Consider the following 21,407-nt stretch of genomic DNA (forward strand, 5'->3'; position numbering starts at 1 on the left):
CTCAAATCATATAAACAGCTTCTCCATGTCTCCCTCTGTGTCTCACAGGAACCACTGGTTGTAAGAAAGACAGCCTGATTCAAAGTGTGAATAACAGAACACACCATTCCCAATAGTGGAAATGACTCAAAGTATAGGTGCCATGCTTTGCTAGTCATGTTCTTTTCATGAACTAGTAAAGGGGCATGAAGCAGTTAAGATAGTGGAAAGCTAACTAAAAATCAGGAGGTTCTGGGTTTTAGATCTAGATTTAAGTAGCAATTTTCACATTTGTTAAAAAAAGAAAAACTAGAATTGGATATATAAGTTCTAAGGGTCATTTTACCTCCTTAATATCATATAGGAAGGCGTAAATTATGGGATGTCCCTCCATCTAGTGTGGAGCCATAGAGGAATGTCAACTCTTTGAGAGTTTGTTTCTTAGTGCCTGTCCAGTACAGAGGGCTGTGGGGAAATGAGAGCTGCAGATGGACAGCTGACAAGGGAACTGGGGACCCACATCTTCAGTCAGCTCCACAAGGTGACATTCTGTCAGGAAGATGTTCTGCTGCACAGATGGCCCCTGTGGGTGGTTCTGGGAGTGCCACTGTTTGCAGGAAGGAGTGATCGCATTACGGAATGCTGCTCGGAAACGGCGAGAGAGTAGGTTGTAGATAATGGGGTTGACAGCTGAGCTCAGGTAGAAGAAGACACCTGGAATGCAGGGGATTAAGAGACATGCCAAGGAGAAACTGGGGGAGAGGTACGACAGGGAGAAGCATAAATATTTAACAAAGGTCTTGAATCCCTTTGATTGCCTCGTTTGGAAGTGATAATATACATAAGACTCTAATTGAGAATACAAAATACTCTGAACAGATCTACCAGCTGTGTACTTAGGATTCAAACCCAGGAAGATTAAAGAGTCTTGGAAAAATTGAGGCTCGCATGGGATCTCTCTGAGATGTTTGGCAACTTCCTTTGATGCCAACTCGTTTAATCAAAGAACATGTTCCCATAGCATTAACGAGAGGTGCTTAAGTATCAGAGGAAAGAGAGATGTTTTCTTATCTCATTGGAGTTTTACTTAAATCTATAATTTGAAACTGCAGGTAATGGAGGAATAGTAAATCAGTCGAGGCATAGTCTCTGCTGAGAGTCCTTAAAATGCTAAATATCTCTTCAAAGAAGTATTCCCCAATGTCTTTTCCCTACCTAGCCTTTCCCCTTGATGGCTCTTCCCACCTTATTTCCAACCTTATTGAATATTTGTATTTTTCCATTTGTTTTCTCCACCAAATGTCTTGCACACTGGCATTTTCTTGGTTGATATACACTTTTCCTTTATTACCATATTCTATTCTATTTTCTCAAGGCACAAGGGGAGCTTAAGGTTGAGAATCAGAGGACTTCGTTTCTGATCTTGGCCTTTGCTTATTCTGTGACCCTGGACAGAACTGGCAGTTCAATTTCTTTTTCTCTGTAAAATGGGAATGATAATACCTTTTTAACTCACCTCCCTGGATTATTGGAGGATTAAAGTGAGATACTGTCTACAGAAGGGCTGAGAATAAGAATATGAAACAAGTGATAGGTGCTGTCCTCAACACATTCATTGTTGTCCTCATTTATATAGTTCAGGACATTCAGAGTGCCATATGCCCTGTGGACAGAATTGGGCAGGGAGGAGTGTAGGAGGGGAATACTTCTGTAGACTGTTAATTTGTTCAATAAAGAAATACTGATTGAACTCATTATACGACTTTGAGACACATTGGAAGGTAGTGGATTTAGGCTTTGTTCTCCAAGGACTTGGAATAATATTGCAGAACAAGATTTATGCCTAACTTCAGTAATTAACAAAAGGATGATACCAAACAGTATCTGTTAAGAAAAGAGATACCAACAGTCATGCTATGGAAATTCACATAATGGCATAAACACAAGAACTCTAATGGTCATGACAAATTTAATGGGGGTGATTGGACTCTAGAGAGACCATGAAATGGGTAGGAGATCTTGGGAAAGAGAGGAGAGAGTGCTGCAAGTAGAAGGCTTAGCGTGCACCAGTGTGCTATAGGATGATTATTGTGCAAGAATAATGCAGAACGTGCAGAAATCCCTGATTCACCAGTTTGACAAGCATTCAGTACATGGTTTATGAGTGAAAATACTATAACTTGAGGGTCAGAAGGCAAGTTGGGGCCATTTCTGGGGTAGAATTTAAGAGGTTTAGACATCATCTGGTTGGCAAGGTGGGGAAGGGAGAAATTACATCTTAACAGGAAAATGTTATTGTAAATGCACAACTTGGGAATCTTGAATTGGTTGTCTTGATGCCTCTGGAGAAGTGTAGATCAAGCCTCATGTGACCTTGTATGTTTTCCAATTTTTTTAAAGAATAATTTCTTTTATTTTAAAAAAAATTTATTAGAGTATAGTTGATTTACAATGTTGTGTTAGTTTCAGGTGTGCAACAAAGTGAATCAGTTATACATATACATATATCCACTCTAGTATTGAGTAGAATTCCCTGTGCTATACAGTAGGTCCTTATTTGTTATCTATTTTATATATAGTAGTGTATATATTATTTAAACACTCCCATTTTCTCAGACTAACCACAAAGATCAGAGCTATAAACAGTTTTGATTTTTTGTCCAGAATAATAAATAGTTTAACATGGAGGAAAGTCCTAATGTCCAGGTATAAACTGTACACAAGCCCTGCTGAGTACCAAAAAGATGGTTGTAGAAAATAGATAATATATATGGTATTCAGTATGCATATGAATGCTATTGTTTTTGTTCTGTGCACATCTGGAGCTTAACTTGCATAAATTGATCTTATCTTTCTTCCTTAATGATGTCTTTGATAAAGAGCCCATAGAACCATCCAGTGACTAGCAGAGGTAGAGGGATAGAAGTGGTGTGACCCTAAGACTAATAGTTACACTGACTGAGAAAGAAAGACTCAGGTGGCCATTCTTTGCTCCATTTTAGAGGAAAGAACCCTGAACTTGAAGTTAGGTGACTCAGGCTTGAACCTTGTTTTTACCATTTGCCAACTGAGTGTCTTTGGACAAGTCATTTATTCTTTATAGAACTGTTTTTTAACCATAAAATGTTGATGATAATATCTACTTTACAAACTTGTGATGGTTGTAGAAGATAGACTATAGCATTTTACAGCTTAAAAAGTTCTTCAATAGCAATTATTTTATTTGCTTCTTACCATCAGCCTGTGTTGTATATAGAGCAGGCATTATTGCCACCTTACAGTTGAGGAAACTTTGGCAAGAAGGAATCCATATTCTCCGTATCACTCAGGATATAAATGGTGGTATTGAGATACAAATCCAGGTCCCCTGATTTAGTAACCTTTCAACCACTCTCTCTCATATTCTGTGGTGTCTTTAACAAGCAGCATTAAAGTAACCTAAAAGCAGACCTTGAGGCCCCATGAATACCCTTTGGCTGACTTTCATGAGGGTCTAACACTTGCTGAAGACAATACAGGATTTCAGGGACATGGATGTTTAATAAATAAGAACCAATTAAATCACATGGCCATTGAAAGGAAAACCAAAGGAATCATTCCTTTGACCATTTTCCTGCTGTAATCATCAAGCTTAAAGTTGACGTCTTTCATAAAGTAGTGTCTCAAATAGTAATATGGCGTATTTCTTTTGAACCTGTAACATACCTAATCAATACTTAAATAAAATAAAAATCTAGTGTCTTCATTACAGTATGGCAGATCCCCATGAGAAATTGGTATATACAAATAGAACCTACTGCTCTAAGCAAGATGAAGAAAGAAGCTGCAGTTACCTGGACACCTGTGATACACCCAAACGAGCTAAATTTTACCTGATACCACATGGATGAGATTGAACACAGCAGCCAGGGATTCAGTCCACTCCTCCACAAAGCTGAAGAAGAGCCAATCAATGTGGAATGGGGCCCAACAGATAGCAAACACTAAGAAGAAGGCAACTGGAAAAGGATAATGAAGGGGAGAATTAATGGCAGTCAAAGCGAGAATAGGTATGCAGTGCCGACACTGAGTTCATCCATTCCTTCTAGCATTTCCCCTCCATCTTTGTTAAGTTATAATTGCTAAAGGCCAACTAGATCCTAAAGAGACTCTACATAGAATATGTAAACATAAGAATGAAGTTTATAGGATTGCGAATCAGTTGTCCATATGGTTGTAAACGATTTCTTGTGTAATGTAAGTTTCCTTCAGGATATTTAGAATAGTATTGAATGTATTCAAAGTTCTGAAAACATTCTATTGTGGAAAATAAATTATGTTGCAAGTAGACTGTTGGAATCACATAAACTGGATATATAAGTAAAATGATTGTGTTCAAGCAATTTGGTGTTCTTTCAAGTTATAGATTAATAACGAACTATGAAGTATAGTATGAATTTATCTTGTTTTTCTAGAAAAAAATCAGAAGTTTCTATGATTTTAATCATTTAAAATTCTGTAAGTCACCAAGGGAAAGAGAAAGGTCGAACAACCATGAGCATAATACAAGCATCTTAGGACTGCAGTGGGGATGTGTCTATTATATTATAAATTGCTAGAGCACGGAATTCCTTCCACTTCCTTTATGTTTGTTTTTACATTTATTTCGAAATGATTACAGATTTACAGGAAGTTGCACCTTCCAGTTTCTTATTTTCAGCTCCCAAGACAGAGATTGGTGCTACCATAGTTTCTCTAAGGGGCATTTATTCTCCAGAAAAATAAACATGTATTTTTTTTCTCTCCTGAATTTGTAAAATACTTTCCTTTCCTTTCCTTTCCTTTCCTTTCGAGGCTTGAGATTTACCTCAAAATAATCTAGTAGGGGCTAAAGGAGAGACAGGGATATAGAGGAAACAAGATGAGCTATGAGCTGATAACTTTTAAAGCTGGGTGATGGGTATTTTGGTGTTCATTTTACAATTCTCTGTACTCAAGAGCACATTTGATGTTTTGCATAGTAAATAGTACATATGTTTCCTGTTGGCATTAAAATACTCAGAGTAAGTTGTCTGCCTGCATGATGTGGTTTCAGGAATATCTGGAAGATTCTTCTGAATTTACCTCCCAAGAAAAAGTCCCTAATCTGCTTACTACTGCCTACAATTCCCTCTAGTTAAAAATTTAATTCGTGTTATAATTAAACTCTCTGTCCCCAAAGGCAAATAGTTCACAGTATATTTTATCATTGTGACTTTAATGTGAGTACACTTCATGTCCTTTTGTGAGAGATTATGATCAGAGAGATTATGATCAAAGAGAATTGGGGAGAAATATTGAAGACACTAGATTTCTTAGTAGGGAAAGTCAGGTGCTAACAGGGGCTAAAAAGTTTCAAGAAGGTGATTAGTAGAGTTGAAGAGACATACAGTGACCTCAGAGGTTTCTGGGTTTGTTTTTTTTTTTTTTTTGGTTCATAGACATCACGTAGTTACAGTGAGTGTTTCATATGCATATTCGCCTGGAGGATTTGTTTCTTCCAACTTTCACGCTGTGACTTGGAAAGTATATTATAAACCTCCTTTCTCTAATTGATTGGTATCTCATTAGACCAGTTGGATCATATATTTTTATAACATTCTTTTGGGAGAGTGTGGATCAGTGCCTGGATGTGTTTTAAAATATCTTATCTATATAAAAGAGTGCACCGTTTATATAAAATCATACAATGTCATAGCAGGAATGACTACTTAGAAGGATTCTTAGCCAGAAGTCCTTATCCTGGAAGTAAAAGATCCCACGGAGTCCAAACTTGGGTATCAGGGGGTTCAGGATCCCCCTGAAATGGATTGTAAACCATTTGATGTATGTTCGTTTGAACACTTTCTGAGCGGAGAATTCACTGTTTCCACAATATTTTTAAAGAAACCCATAACACAAAATCGGTTAAGAACCACCTGCTCATTTTAGGGGGGAAAAGAGATACTTAAAGGCTCTTAGAGTGGATATGATTTACTAAGCATTGAACAGAGTGTATTACAATGGTTGCGATTTAGAGTGCTATTCTGAGGTTTAAAAACCAAACTAGAGGGCTTCCCTGGTGGCGCACTGGTTGAGAGTCCGCCTGCCGATGCAGGGGACACGGGTTCATGCCCCGGTCCGGGAAGATCCCACATGCCACGGAGCGGCTGGGCCCGTGACCCATGGCCGCTGAGCCTGCGCGTCCGGAGCCTGTGCTCTGCAACGGGAGAGGGCACGACAGAGAGAGGCCCACGTACCGAAAAAAAAAAAAAAAAAAAAAAACGAAAATAGAACAAAATAGACAGGTCCTAGGTGCTTGAGTAAGCCGTGGAAGATCAGAACATGACACTGTGCTTCAGAAGAATTTTGATCCAGATCCCAGCAGTACTTGATCAATACCAAATATAACTCCTTTACTTTAACAAACAAGCAAAATACAAAATGGAGGACTTACACAGCATTTTAGTGACTGATTTTCTGGATGGTCTTTGAATATTTGCAGTTACTTCATCTGCTTCAAGGGGTTGGTCTTTCTTCAGCTGCAAGAGAAATGCAAAGAGATATAAAGAAAGGGAAACATTTTCCCCTCCCATTAAGATCTGAGAAGTGTGACTCTAACACTCATTTTGCAGACAAAAAACTGGACTTAAAGAAATGTAAGAATTTGTTAACATGTAAGAATATGTTTAACAATAAGTTGGAGGTGGAGTTGGATCAAGGTCACCTAACTCAACTGGATAGATGGTTGTGGCCAAGTTCCAGGCAACCATTTATCCTATGCTACTCGGTAGAACCCTAGTTTTGTAGCATATTAATAGATATTCCATGAAAAATAAGAAATTTTGAAGTTAAAAAATGTTAGATAGGCTTTTTCATTCATCCATTCATTTATTCAATAATTATTAGACATCTATTAGAATGACATCCCTCTGCCTTGCGGTGGGTAGGCAGTAGAAAACAAAAACAGGTATTATTTCTGCTTCATGAAGTTTATAGTCTTTATTTTGGGTCTTCTCAGAGCCTTAAAATGCTAATGGACTTTACACATTTCCATGGGGGACAATGTGTCACCTTTCCTCCACCCCTACCTTGCACATCCCACATCTCCCACCCTCAAAGGGGATACTGCTTCTTTGACTAAACAATACCCTTCCCAACACATTTCAGTGGAACACCTGGTACCATCTTGAGAAGCACAATTTGGGAAACTCTGCTTTACAAATATTACCCATAAGGGTATATGTGTTTCTGAGTTTAGATGTTAAAATATACTCTTCCTTGTTGGAAGATATGGTGATCCTTAAAGTAGCATCTGAAAATTTCAAATATTAACATTTCCTGTACATGCCATCTCTCTTGCCCAGTTCAAGTCCCACCTACTCCTGGAAGACTTTTGTGGCCACTGTAGCCCATTGTCCTCTCCTTTCTCTGAACTCACATACCACTGAAGATCTACATCATTCATCTAGTTGTGAATTTTTTCTCTTTAATTCATATGTTTCTAATTTGTGGTGATAGTCAGCCAGATAAAAAAAGCTTTAAGGTCTCATGATAAACTACCATCATATATCTAGAAGATATATATGCCGATTGGCTCTCCAGCATTTATTCTCCTCTTCTCTTACCAATCGTGCCCCGATTTTCCTAGTGGATTTACTCCTTCTCCATTTCATAGTCATTAATTTGGGTGGGAATGATCCCACCTCCAGATACAGGTTTAGTCCCTAGATAACTTAGCTGCTATCCTTCAGTCACAGTGATTGGATAATTGAGACCAATGAGATTTCAGATATTTGCTTATACATTTAGGAATGAAAGTTTCATTTCTCTTTTAGTGGAACTACCAGAGGGAGCTTTTTGTTTTTTTCCTCACCATAAGGAATGTGCTTAGAGCCACCAGTGGACTGCTATGCAGATTTGGAGGTTGAAACCAATACCATAGAAAGAAGAGCAAAGAAACAGAAATAAAGTTAGTCCTTGCTGACATTGTGTGTCTTACTGGATTAATCTTCCCCAAGAGCCAGCTCTCCCTCTGGATTTTTCAGGTCTATGCTCTCTTTCATATTTTGTCAGATTGAGTTGGAGTTCCTTAATTAGCAATGTAGTAAGTCTTGACAAACTAAGACCATCAGTGGAAGGAAAATTCAACCTGTTTTATATAGTCTCAGGGTAGATTAGGATCAATTTATTGAATTATAGGGAGACATATTTCAGTTGAAGATAGAGAAGAAATTAGTGTGGTTATGTGCAACAGTGGAACAGAATGCTCTAAGATGCAGTGAGCTTCCTGGGCTAGATGGCATTTTTACAGAATATTTAATTAATTTATTTATTTTTAATAAATTTATTTATTTATTTTATTCTTTTTGGCTGCATTGAGTCTTCATGTTGCATGTAGACTTTTCTCTAGTTGTGGCGAGTGGGGGCTACTCTTTGTTGCAGTGCATGGGCTTCTCATTGCAGTGGCTTCTCTTGTTGCTGAGCACGGGCTCTAGGTGCATGGGCTTCAGTAGTTGTGGCACACATGCTCAGTGGCTATGGCTTGTGAGTTTAGTTGCTCCACGGCATGTGGAATCTTCCCAGACCAGGGCTCGAACCCATGTCCCCTGCATTGGCAGGTGGATTCTTAACCACTGTGCCACCAGGGAAGTCCCTACAGAATATTTTAGAGAAGGTATTTAAAATTAAATAAGACTTGGAAGAAAAGATCATTAATAGTTGCCTCCAAAGTTCAACAGATCAATATCCTGTCTCTAACAAACATGTAAGCTCCTAGAAGTCAGGTTGCTTTCAGCATTGCACTGCCCTGAAGTATCCATGTGGATGATTAACAAAACTGGCCATCTGTCTCTTGGATATATTGGTGTTCTCTACATATACCTGTGTCTTCAGAAAGTGAGGGATTAAAGTTCTGTGAGATTTGACCCTTTGGAGTCACCTAGAACTTGAACGAAATAGGGGAAAATATTGTGCAGTTATTAGGAATAAATGGGAGCGAACTAAAGGTGATGTTATTAATATAATAGTAAAACAAAATAATGCAGGTATAGTTCTTAACTCAATGTCTGGCACATGATACTCAGTAAGTTATAGAATGTGATTCTGGGAGTTCCCTGGTGGCTTAGTGGTTAGGATTCTGGGCTTTCACTGCCATGGCCTGGGTTCATTCCCTGGGTGGGGGACTGAGATCCTGCAAGCTGCACAGCATGGCCAAAAAAAAAAAAAAAGTTTCATATATTGTGGTTCTGATTATTGTCCTGGGTTTACTTGAAAGGCATTTTTATGAAATATTTATTTATAGTTGTAGGCCCACTCATGTGTATTACTGAGTCCCTTCTAGAAATTCTCCTTCTCATGGTACCATTCACCACAAGCTGTACTAGAGCTGATGCAAAGAAGCATCCAGATACACTGAGAAGAAAACCACTGGTGTTGAAGGTTAGAGCAATGCATCAAACTGCACATCTTCCTAACTCATCTACAATTATGTTCTAATGATTTCATACCATTTAAAAAAATTTGTCCTTATTACAAGATAGTTATTCCATTATTTGATTCCAGTCCATAATCAAGAACAAAGAGTTTTAAGATCTGTTAGTCACTTCTTCGGTGGCTCTAACAATTCTCACTGGGGATTTCTCCACCCCAGGGAAAATTTTCATTAAATCAAACAGCAAGCAAATGGTGCACACAATCTTTTTATGAACCGGCTTCTTGTACAGCTTAGTTTGCACTGAAAAGAAAAATTATGTGTCTATGAATCATGACATTTCAGCTTCCTTAGGTTACAGTGACACAACTAGCCAACTAGAAGAAGAGTCAGAAACAGAATATTTATGCATATTATACATTGTTCCAGCAGAATTTGAAGGGGTTGACATAGTAGAATAGAATCCAAACCATTTGTCTAGCCAACGTTAAATGCTGCTTTATTTCTTGTTGAATAATTTCATTTCCCTTCAGATGTTTGGTAGAGTAGATATTTATCCATTAATTATTCTCACCCACCCCTAAACACTTTAAAAGTCAACTTACATAAATAGGAGAGGAAAATGGTCATCACTCTGTAGGAAGTTCAGAACCCTTCCTACCTCACTCCTTTTAGTTATTTTTACGTAAGATAAAAGGTGAAGGGGAGACGTGAGGTTGATTATCATTCAGATTGATGTATAATCCTGATCAGTTGTTTATACTGCTTAAAATCATTTCACCAGCTGTTCATTTATATAGATTGTGATTCATTTATATAGCTTTAGGATGCCAAGATATAATCATAGCTTTTGTGTAAATATCTCTATAATCTGAACAAAATCTGTTTATTTAAAAAAAAAACAGTCCAACCCTGTTTGTCCTGGCTGAATTTTGCTACAATTCATAATCCATCGGCTTCGGCTCAAGCTTTAATGCTGCATGTGGGAGATAAAAGGACTAGGTGAGAGCTTCCCAGGTGGGAAGGAACTTGCCCTGGGATTGCCTGTTTCCCAACTCCATTATGTTCGAACCCTGGAGAGCAGCTCGGTGGACACTTGTGTCCTGTAACGATGAAGCAGCTCTGATTGCTCAGCTTTAAGCATACATATTGCTCCCCTCCTTCTTCCCTGGTCCTGGGATTACATCAGTCTTGGTTTTCTGCCTTCTGAAGGCGACGGGGCCCACAGTCAATCATAACTTTCGACTTGCCATGAGAATCAGTACTCCTCAGAATTGATTGAATCTCTTCAAAAATCTTTTAGCTCAGAAAGGTTTTTTGAGACAATATTTCCAAGTCTCCCATTTTGAAGGTAGAGAAGCTGAAGTCCAGCAATAAAGGAAATAATTTAGCCACATTCACTCATTCATTGAGCTTACAGTCGAGTTGGAGAGGAAGAAGTTAAGGAACCCACAAATATAGAATTATAAATTGTGATAAATGCAATGATGGGAAATTGCTAAGAATCATGAGCACCTAGAGAGGGACCAGGTAGTTAGGGAATCAGGGAGAGCTTCCTGGAGGAAGTGTGAGTGAAGTATGATTTAAAGGATCAGTGGGAGTTAGAAAGGCAAAAACAATTGTGGTAGTAGACAGAAGGAACATTTCTGGCAAAAATAGAGCAGAAGGTGCAAAGGTCTTGAGACCAATGCCACAGACTAAGGCCTACTTCTGATTCCCAGTCTAGAGGTCTTTAAATTAAATGTTACTACAGAAGTGACATTCTAAGCAAATAGTTCCTTTCCTGGTGTCCTCTGGGTAACACCTCATCCTTCCTGAGAATAGGATGCTGTAAGTTGCTCTACACACACAAAGCAAACTAGGGTGGTTTCTAAGCTGTTGTCTGAGTTGTCACTTAGCTCCTGATACAAGGTAGCTATAGATCCATGACAACAAACGAAAGTGACACTTAAATTAATTGCTTGGAGGAGGAAATGTGTTTCCTATTCACAGTTAAATATCTCCTCTAAATTGATCCAAGGCAAGTGATTGTTTGCTGTTTGAAGAGATGGTATTGATAAATTTGGGATGGATATTTCTCATAGGGCTCATGATATTTGGAATCCTGCAGAAGTCCTTTCCACCACAGTTGGATACACAGGGCTTTCTAAAGACATGATGACTGTAAACTAGTCTGGGTTGACACTTGTCTCTGGGAATTATAGGGGCCAGCCCTCCAGGAGACTGGCATAACTCTGCCTGATTAGATTTAGTCCTGTGTCCAGACATCTGTTGTACTTAAAATCTATTCTTTCTCCTTAGACGTTGCCACTCTGCTTAGGCACAGTACTTATTTGAAAGGACCATCTGTGGAGCACTCGTTTCTGACACACACCTTTCTCAGAGATGCACTGAGATGGGAGTATATTAATTATCACATAATACATGGTATCAGAGCCATCTTGGTACATATGATGTGAATGTGATGTCTGCTTTGTTTTCCTTTCATTTATAATTCACATTTTTCCCACTCACAGATTTTCCTTTCCTTTTTTTTTAAGGAATCACAGGCCGTTAGAGCTATCAGGAGCCTTAGATATGATCTGATATAAACTTTTCATTTTATAAATGTGAAACCTAACTCCAGGAAAGAATTAAGGGGCTTTGCCTAAAGGCATATTATATGTGAGCTTCAGACCTGGGAGTCTGAGTGGTCTCATGACTATTTCCTACACAACCTACCTATTAAATGGGTATAAAATTGTCATCGTTAGATTTCATCTCTATGAATTTGGCTGCAGAATATGCCAGGAAAGGAATCATAGAGACTCACTCCTACCTTCATCAAAAGCAAAACAACAGTTTCAGACAATTCAGATGCAGGAAAAAAGAAAAAGAAAGGAAAGAAAGAAGAAAGGAAGGAAGGAAGAGAGAGAGAGAGAGAGAGAGAGAGAGAGAGAGAGAGAGAGAGAAAGAAAGGCAAGAAAGAAAGAGAAAAGAAAGAAATCGGTTTACCATGATGAGCCCAGGAGAGAAAGCTCTAATTATAAAATGTTGCAAACTAAGTAATAATATTCTATTAATTCCAGCTATCTCTTATTCACACTGTCTTCTAATCTATTTTATGTATTCTGTTTAATTCCTCATCCCTCAGTCTCCACCTGTTGGAAAGAAGTCCAGGTTGATCTCACTTAGGCCATATTTTTACATTTTAATCTGATATTTCAACCAAAGGATCAAAGCAACCACAAAGAAGGGTCTGACTTTAAAACTCTGTCTGTCTTGAAGTATAAAATAGGCAGGGATAGCTTATTTTACACTCAGACCAAGTTGGTGCAGAGGAAAATTTCAATGCAGGCAAAGCAGGTGAGGGCAGGAAAGAGACAGCAGGGTGTGAAACAGTCTCTCCATGGGCAGCTGCCTTGTGCTATTTAAAATGAGGCTCAACCTCAGACCTACTGAATCAGATTTTCCTGGAGGGAGCGACCTGCCCATGGGTACACATAGTGAGGTTTCCAGGTGATTTGTAGGAACACCTGGGTTTGAGAACCACAGGTATAGAGGGAAGAACGATGGAAGGTGAGTTAAAGGAAATGAGTTATAGTTGTGGTTACTCTTTGTCCAATTTGAATCCAGTCCTTTAACTTCCGAGTTTCCCCTCTGAGCTCATCCTATTTTTCTCTATGCTCCCTTCCAATTCTGAACTTCTCCAGTTCTAATTGTTTCTCCGAACTTTGAGTAAGAGAAAAAAGAAGGGATGCTGCCATAACGGTTGCAGCCAGCTTGGATACTCACTTTGAGCCCCATGAGGTAGTAGAGGACACTGATGACCATCATGGGGAGATGTAGAAGAGGAAGGAGGTGACCTGGATAATGAAACTGTAGATCCACATGGGCTCAATGATCGTACAGGTGGCAGAGCCCGGGACGAAGGACCCATTGGGGAAGTAGCGGAGCTTGATGCCGTGGATGCTGGTGTTGGGCAGAGAGAAGAGAACAGAGAAGCCCCAAACGATGCCGAGGATTCGGAGGGCCCGCCGCTGGGTGCTCTCCAGCTTGGCGCAGAACGGGTGGAGGATGGCCACGTATCGCTCCACGCTGACCGTGGTGATGTTGAGGACGGAGGCGAAGCACACCGTCTCAAAGAGGGCCATCTTGAAGTAGCAGCCCACGGGCCCCAAAAGGAAGGGGTAGTTGCGCCACATCTCATAGACTTCCAGGGGCATCCCGAGAAGCAGGACCAGGAGGTCGGAGACAGCCAAGCTGAAGAGGTAGTAATTGGTGGGTGTCTTCATAGTCTGGTGCCGAAGAATCACCAGGCACACCAGGAGATTGCCAACGACCCCCACCACAAAAATCAGAGTATACACCACAGACACTGGCAGGAAGAGGTGGCTGCGTGGAGGCCCGCAGAGCAAAGCTAGGTAGTCATCAGTGTTGTTCAGGTATTTCTTGAATGGATCTTCCAGTTCCTTTTGGTAGATCCAGGAAACATTCTCATGTTTTGCCATCACTGCCGTTAAAATCCAAGACCTGAGCCTCCTCTGGAATGATCCTCTGTCCCAAGCTGAGCCGGAAAAGAAAGAGAAAGCAGGCAGGAAAGCACAGGCTCAGTGAAGGAGGCCGGGAGAGGGCTAGAGCTTCAGCAGCGTTGGGCTGCTCAGACCTCAGATCTCTTCTGAAGAGCCCCCCACCTGAGACAGAAGCCCCGCCCCTCTGCGGGCTGTGGGCCAATGTGTGTGTCAGACGCTCAGTAAGAGGACAGCTGGGTGGGGCGTGCTAGCTTCCTGTGCAGGAAGCAGGAGAGGACGGGGAGACGTTTCTCTGAATTGAATGTCACAGACGGTGACACTAAGTTAAATAAGGTGTGGGCACTCGGAGCTGTGCATTTTGCAAAGTTTTGGGAATCTGGGTGGAAATACAAATTTAGGTCGCAAGGTCATGTGTAGAAGAGTACAAATCTCCATTGATCCTTGTCACCTGTACAGCATAACAAAAATGGGAGATCAATAGATTTCTCAAGTTATCTTGTTCCATTGGCAATTCAGGGCTCCCTGGGGAAAGTGTGATCAATATGCCTTTTGGGTTTTGATTGTGTCCACGATAGAATGCAACACCTGCATGTCATCTCACCCTGTCTGCTGTCTGATACTTCAATCTCTTTAGACAGTACCTTGCTGTTGCAAAAGTCAGTAGGATTTAGAATCAGGAACATCTGTAGAAACCCTGTAAGACTTTGGGAAAGTGACTCCAACTCTCAGAGCCACATTTCCTTATCTGTAAATTGGAGATTCATTCATTCTATTTTATTCAACAAAACTTCTTGAGGATTTACTGTGTACCAGGCAGTGTTCTGGGCTTTGTAGAAACATCAGCGAACAAGCAGGAAAAAGTCTCTGCCTACATGGAACTTTTCTTTTTTTTTTTTTTTTTATTAGTTTCTGCTTTATAACAAAGTGAATCAGTCATACATATACAACTGTGGAACTTTTCTTATAATAGGGAATTCTGAAAATGTACAAGCAAACTAATGAATTAATATAATTTCAGATCATAATTTTTGCTGTAAAGAAAAAGAAGGATAAGGGACCTACAAACATAAGACTGGAGGCATTCTTTTATCAAGAATGGTCAAAGAAAATTTATCTCAGGAGATGTCATTTGGGCTGAGTTCTGTCAGATGAAAAGTCAAGCATCAAAGAGCTGAGGGAAGTGTATTCCCAGCAAAAGTTATAGCAAGTGCAAAGGTTCTGATGCAGTAACAAGTCTGATGTGTTTCAGGAACATCAAGAGGGCCAGTATAGCTGGAACTTAATGAGTGGACAGGAGAGTATGAGTGTTTAGACTGAAATGACTGGAAGGGACCAGATTATATAAATTTTTCTAGGATTTGATAGACTTTGGATCTTATTCAAAATGCAGGGACTTTGGATCTGATTCAAGCTGCAGAGAAATCTTTGGAGGGGTTTGAGCAGGAGGGTTGCTCCTGGGGCCAATAACTCCCCAGTGTCTCTGGACTGTTTCTGCCCATAGATTGAACAGGCTTCCATATTATGGCAGACAATAGAAATGCAGCATGAATTTATCAACAGAGGTAAGTCTGAGCAAACACAGGGCTACCCTCTGTGGCTGAAATCAGGTGGGCCAAGGGGATGTGATATGGGGGTACCAGTTTCATCTGTGAAAATCTTTCAAATTGAAAAAAAAAACAGTAGCTAATATTTATTAAGCACTTATTCTTCCTAGGCACTATTGTAAATATTTTATATATAGCACATGCAGTCTCTACAATAATTCTATGAAGTAGGTTCTTTTTTCTAATGTCTGCATCACGGGTGAGGAAACAGAGGCACACACTTATAGGGCTTGTTCAAGCTCACATAGTGTATCAGGCATTTGGGTTAAGTTATGTTTCAGTAACAAAAATTCCCAAATTTTAGTGCATTAAAGTAAGCAAAGGTTTATTTCCTGCTTATTCTACCTATCCATTCAGGGTTGCCTTGTAGCGTCTGTTATACGTTGTTCTCACATTGAGATGCAGGCTCCAACCTATGCTTCCATAATCCCCAAAGGAAGATGCCCAAAGGGGACCTTGGCTCTTGCATTTTCTTCCTGGAAAAGACAAATATCACAACCAATCACATTTCATAGGCCAAATCAAATGACATGGCCACTCCTAACCCCCAAAAGGATAAGAAGAACAATTTTACCATGTGTTTAGGAAGAGCAAACCAACAGTATTTGGCAAACAGAATTAGTGACTGTACATTCTGCCCCTCTGGATACCAAAGATTTAGCTTGTGTTCTTTCTTGAAGGAAAAATACGCTTCGCCCTGCCCCAATAGAGATGCCTCAACATGGCTATCCAGACACAGCTTTAAGTTAAAAGTCCAGGAACTCTGGGTGATACATGGTATTCTCTCCATCAGATCTACATGTGACTCCTCTTGTCTGTCCCTGAGACCTATAAACTAAAGGACAAGTTACCAGCTCCCCATATGGATCCTCCCATCTGCTAATAACAGTTTTCTCATTTCCCACCATCTCACCCCTAGACTAATGCCTTTTGTTTTTTTTAAGTGAAGTATAGTTGCATTACAATGTTGTGTTTATTACTGTAAAGTGATTCAGTTATACACATATATACATTCTTTTTTTAATATTCTTTTTCATTATGGTTTATCATGGGATATTGAATATAGTTCCCTGCGCTATACAGCAGGACCTTGTTGTTATCCATTCTATATACAGAAGCTTACATCTGCTAACCCCAACTTCCTACTCCATCCCTTCCCTAACCCCCTCCAGCTTGGCAGCCACCAGTCTGTTCTCTATGTCCATGATTCTGTTTCTGTTTTGTAGATAGGTTCATTTGTCTCATATTTTAGATTCCACATATAAGTGATATCATATGGTATTTGTTTTTCTCTTTCTGACTTACTTCACTTAGTATGATAGTCTCTAGTCACATCCATGTTGGTGCAAATGGCATTATTTCATTCTTTTTTGTGGCTGAGTAGTATTCCATTGTGTATATGTACCACATCTTCTTTATCCATTCATCCGTCAGTGGACATTTAGCGTGTTGCCATGCCTTGGCTATTGTGAATAGTGCCGCTATGAACATAGGGGTGCATGTACCTTTTTGAATTATAGTTTTGTCTGGATATGTGCCCAGGATTGGGATTGCTGGATCATATGGTAATCCTATTTTTAGTTTTTTGAGGAACCTCCATAGTGTTCTCCACAGTGGCTGAACCAATTTACATTCCCACCAACAGTGTAGGAGGGTTCCCTTTTCTCCACACCCTCTCCAGCATTCGTTATTTGTAGACTTTTTAATGATGGCCATTCTGACTTTTAATGATGGTGTGAGGTGGTACCTCATTGTAGTTTTGATTTAATGCCATATATTTTAGAGTTTTTTTGTTACAGCAGTGCTTTACTTCCATATGCAGTTTTGAGTCAATAAATTGGACTACATTATGCTGAAGTAACAAACAACATCAAACTCTCAGTGACTTTAAACAGCAAAAGCTTATTTCTTTTTTGTGCTGTGTGTGTATTGTGACTGGGGAGAGAAAGTTTTGTACAGCACTATCTTTTTCCAGGATAATACAGAATATTCTACCATTCAAAACACAATGATAAAACTGTTGGGAAGACCTGACATGGGGGTGTAGCTTCTCAATCCCATCCTTCTGGAGGACTTTTCCCCATCCTTTAACATCTAGTACTGTTCTGGGTATTGAGAATGTACTCAGTAAATGGATCATAAATAAAGAGGCATTGTAGGAACTAGACTGGCTATGAAGAAATCATATTTGTTGAAGAGGTAATTAGGAAAATTGTTACCATCTTACAAGAAAGTGTTTCTTTTATAGATGTGAGCAATTTGAACACATTTCCCAGAGACTCTGCAGTGGGAACAGAAGCTTGGTTAAGAGGCATAACATTCCCAGTTTTTAACTTTGGCATCCTCACGTGTCAGGAAATGCTCATGTGACCTTGGATAACATCAGTGAAAGTATAGTGCCTAAAACAAGGAAGGTTATCATCGGTCTCAGTGTACACTAGTTAGGCCAGACAATGAGTATTGGCTCCAGTTTTGACTCTCGCATTTAAAGAGGGACTTGATAAGTTGGCGTAGTCTATTGAGAACAACTGGGATAGTAGAGGGAGTTGGAGTTATTGCCCTAGGAAAGAGGAAACCTGCCTTAGACATGATCCCTGCCTTCAACTATTAAAAGTATATAGTTTTGGGCTTCCCTGGTGGCGCAGTGGTTGAGAATCTGCCTGCTAATGCAGGGGACACGGGTTCGAGCCCTGGTCTGGGAGGATCCCACATGCCACGGAGCAACTAGGCCCGTGAGCCACAACTACTGAGCCTGCGTGTCTGGAGCCTGTGCTCCGCAACAGGAGAGGCCGTGATGGTGAGAGGCCCACGCACCATGATGAGGAGTGGCCCCCGCTTGCCACAGCTGGAGAAGGGCCTCGCACAGAAATGAAGACCGAACACAGCCCTAAATAAATAAATTAATTTTTTAAAAAAGTATATAGTTTTAATGGAAGAAGAATTTAATTTATCCTAATTCACTTCCTAGGGCAGAACTGAGAGCAATGGGTTGTCAGTATAAAGAGGAAGATTTTGATCATTTGGAGCAGACTAAAATAGAAATGGGTCACCCATGTCACTAAAGGCACTCAACTAAGGCTGAGTGACCATCTGTTAATATTTTATCAGGTTATGGAAACTAGGATTAGTTTACCTTTGGGGTTCCTGTAAAGAGTCATATTTGTGCTGCATATAGCCTACTGCTTATTCAGTATCTCCTCCTGGTGTCCAGTGTGCATCTCAAAGTTAACATGTCTAGGGCTTCCCTGGTGGTGCAGTGGTTGAGAGTCTGCCTGCCGATGCAGGGGCTACGGGTTCATGCCCCGATCCGGGAGGATCGTGAGCCATGGCCGCTGAGCCTGCACGTCCGGAGCCTGTGCTCCACAATGGGAGAGGCCTGCCTACCACAAAAAACAAAAACAAAAACAACAACAGCAACAAAGAAAAGTTAACATGTCTAAAACCAAGTTCATGCATCATTTCCCCACTAAAGCTGCACTTTTCCTGTATTCTCTGTTCAGTGAGTGAATTACCATGTGCTTAGTTGTCCAAGCTAGAGACCTATGTATCATACTGACTCTGCCCTCTCATTTACCCAGTGTCATCTGATCAACGTGCAAATCTTCCTGTCCATTAACCATTATATCTCAAATATATATGTATACATATATATATTTATACGTGTATATACGTGTATTTCATCCACTATGTATGTGTCTATATGTGTATTTCATCCACTGTTCTCTGTCCTTACTACCGCTTCACTCTTCCAGGCCACCATCATCTCTTCACTGGACTTCTAGCTGGTCCCCCACTTCTACTTTGCTCCCTCTCCAATACCATCTTATCTTGTAGCTGGAATAAAGTTTCTAAAATGCATATATGATCATATATCTCTTCTACTTCAAGTCCTTCAAGGGTCTCGGTTGCCTTAATATGACTCATAAGGTAATTCATGATCTGTTTCCTCCTCTTCTGTATCTTCAGTCCCTAAGTCTCCTTTATACACCATGCTCTTGCCAGACTGTGTTGCTGGCAATTGCCCCACAAAGAGCATGAAACCTCTGTGTATATTGTTCCCTCTGCTCGAGGTGGTCTTCCCTCCTCCTTCATCTCCCTTCACTCTGTTAACATGTGCTAGTCATCCAGAATTCAGTTTGTTCAACACATTTTATGAGAAGACATCTCCTATATTTCCAGACTGGATGAGGTGTCCCTCTTGTGTGCTACTCTCTTACCTTTTACATGCCTTCATCTTAACACTTTATAGTGGGGGTCAGCAAAACAGTCCATAGGCCAAATACATCTTGTCACATGTTTTGGTACATAAAGTATTATTAGAATACCACATTTATTTGTTTATGCTTTGTCTGTGGCTGCTTTTGTGTTACAGTGGCAGAGCTGAGTGGTTATGACAGAGCCCGAATGGCCCATCGAGCCTAAAATATTTACTCTTGAGCTCTATATTTGTTTGCTAGGGCTGCTATATTAGAGAACCACAGACTGTGTGGCTTCAGCAACAGAAATTTATTGTTTTCCAGTTCTGGAATCTAGAGGTCCAAGATCAAGGTACTGGCAGGATTGGTCCCTTCTGAGGGCTGTGACAGTGAATCATGCCTTTTCTCTCTTCTGATGGTTTACTAGCAATCTTTAGCATTCATTCGCTTGTAGACACCAATCATCACCCCAGTCTCTGCCTTGATGGCCACATGTTGTTTTCCCTGTGTCCCTGTCTGTCTCTTAATAGCCTCTTTTTATAAGGACAGTCATATTGAATTAGGGCGTACCCTGTTGACCTCATTTTAAGTTGATTACCTCTATAAGAACCTTATCTCTAAATAAGATGACATTGAGAGGCTCTGGGGGTTAGGAATTCAACATATGGATTTTGGAGTGGACAAAACTCAGCCCATAACAGGCTCTTTACAGAAAACTCCTGGTTTATAGTATTATACTCAACCATGTATCCCAAAGGGCAAGACCCAGGTCCTGCTAATGATGGTGTCACCAGTATTTAGCATGATGTTTGGACAGACTAATCACTCAGTAAATACTCGCTTAGTTAATAAATGATTTTGAGATACCCCTGGTGACCTGACATCTCATTTTTTACCATATCTATGCTGCCTTATATAATTATTGTAATCTATTTCATGATTACTTGTAGATCTCTGAATGTTTTCATCATGGTCTTGACTCTGTCTTGGGCTACCTGTAAACCCTAAGTAAGTTACTAAATCTCTCAAAGTCTGAGTTTCCTCATCACCAAGGCCAAGGTCCCTAAAATACTAATATTCCATACTATTGATGGCATTTGGCTAATATGGTAATCCTTCTACCTTTGATGACTAATCTTGTCCTTTGTTTACAAAGCCCAGTGGGTCTGCACTCTGGCAGGTTTACAGGAGAGAAAGAAGAAGAGGACCTTGATTTAGCCTAATTTTCACAGACACCTCTCTGGATTCACAGTTTCCCAGAAAGTCAGTGGGGGCTTCTGTGGCAGGAGATGTCACATGTCCAGGAAGAGAGTCATGGTAGCTGTTGATTTCTTCCTAAACTATTTGATGGAAATAAAGTTAGTTTCAGCTCTAGTCCCCTAGTCTCAATGACTTTCATTGATTGGAAACAGAAAATGACTAAGGGTGCTTAAACCACTCACAAATGGAGGGTTTAGTAATTGTCTTTATGAAGGTGAATACCTGAGCAGCATCCAGAGCAGTTTTCTCTGCAGATCAGAAGGGGACTCAGTGAAAGTCAACACCAGACTATGTGGTATGATTTACAAATAGGGAAAAGCCCCCACTGGCTGAATGTCCTGCCCTGATTGGTGTTTAAAATCTTATCATTGCTTTAAGCTTCTCATCACTTTGAGGGAAAATAACATCATCGTCATCCTCATCCTCA

The 21,407-nt window shown here is 40.1% G+C and overlaps 1 pseudogene across 1 annotated transcript; it reads right to left on the reverse strand.

Moving 5' to 3' along the window:
- Window positions 1-397: 397 nt before the first annotated feature.
- On the reverse strand, window positions 398-13,899 carry LOC309797756 (neuromedin-U receptor 2-like; annotated as a pseudogene). The gene is made up of 4 exons: window positions 13,184-13,899; window positions 6,434-6,518; window positions 3,852-3,977; window positions 398-693 (listed from the first exon to the last, which is right to left on the reverse strand). The product of its transcript is annotated as a neuromedin-U receptor 2-like (transcript).
- Between the last annotated feature and the right edge of the window lie 7,508 nt (window positions 13,900-21,407).

The sequence above is a fragment of the Mesoplodon mirus genome (genome assembly GCF_964341445.2).
Source record: "Mesoplodon mirus genome assembly, contig: HAP1_SCAFFOLD_950, whole genome shotgun sequence".
NCBI lineage: Eukaryota > Metazoa > Chordata > Mammalia > Artiodactyla > Ziphiidae > Mesoplodon > Mesoplodon mirus.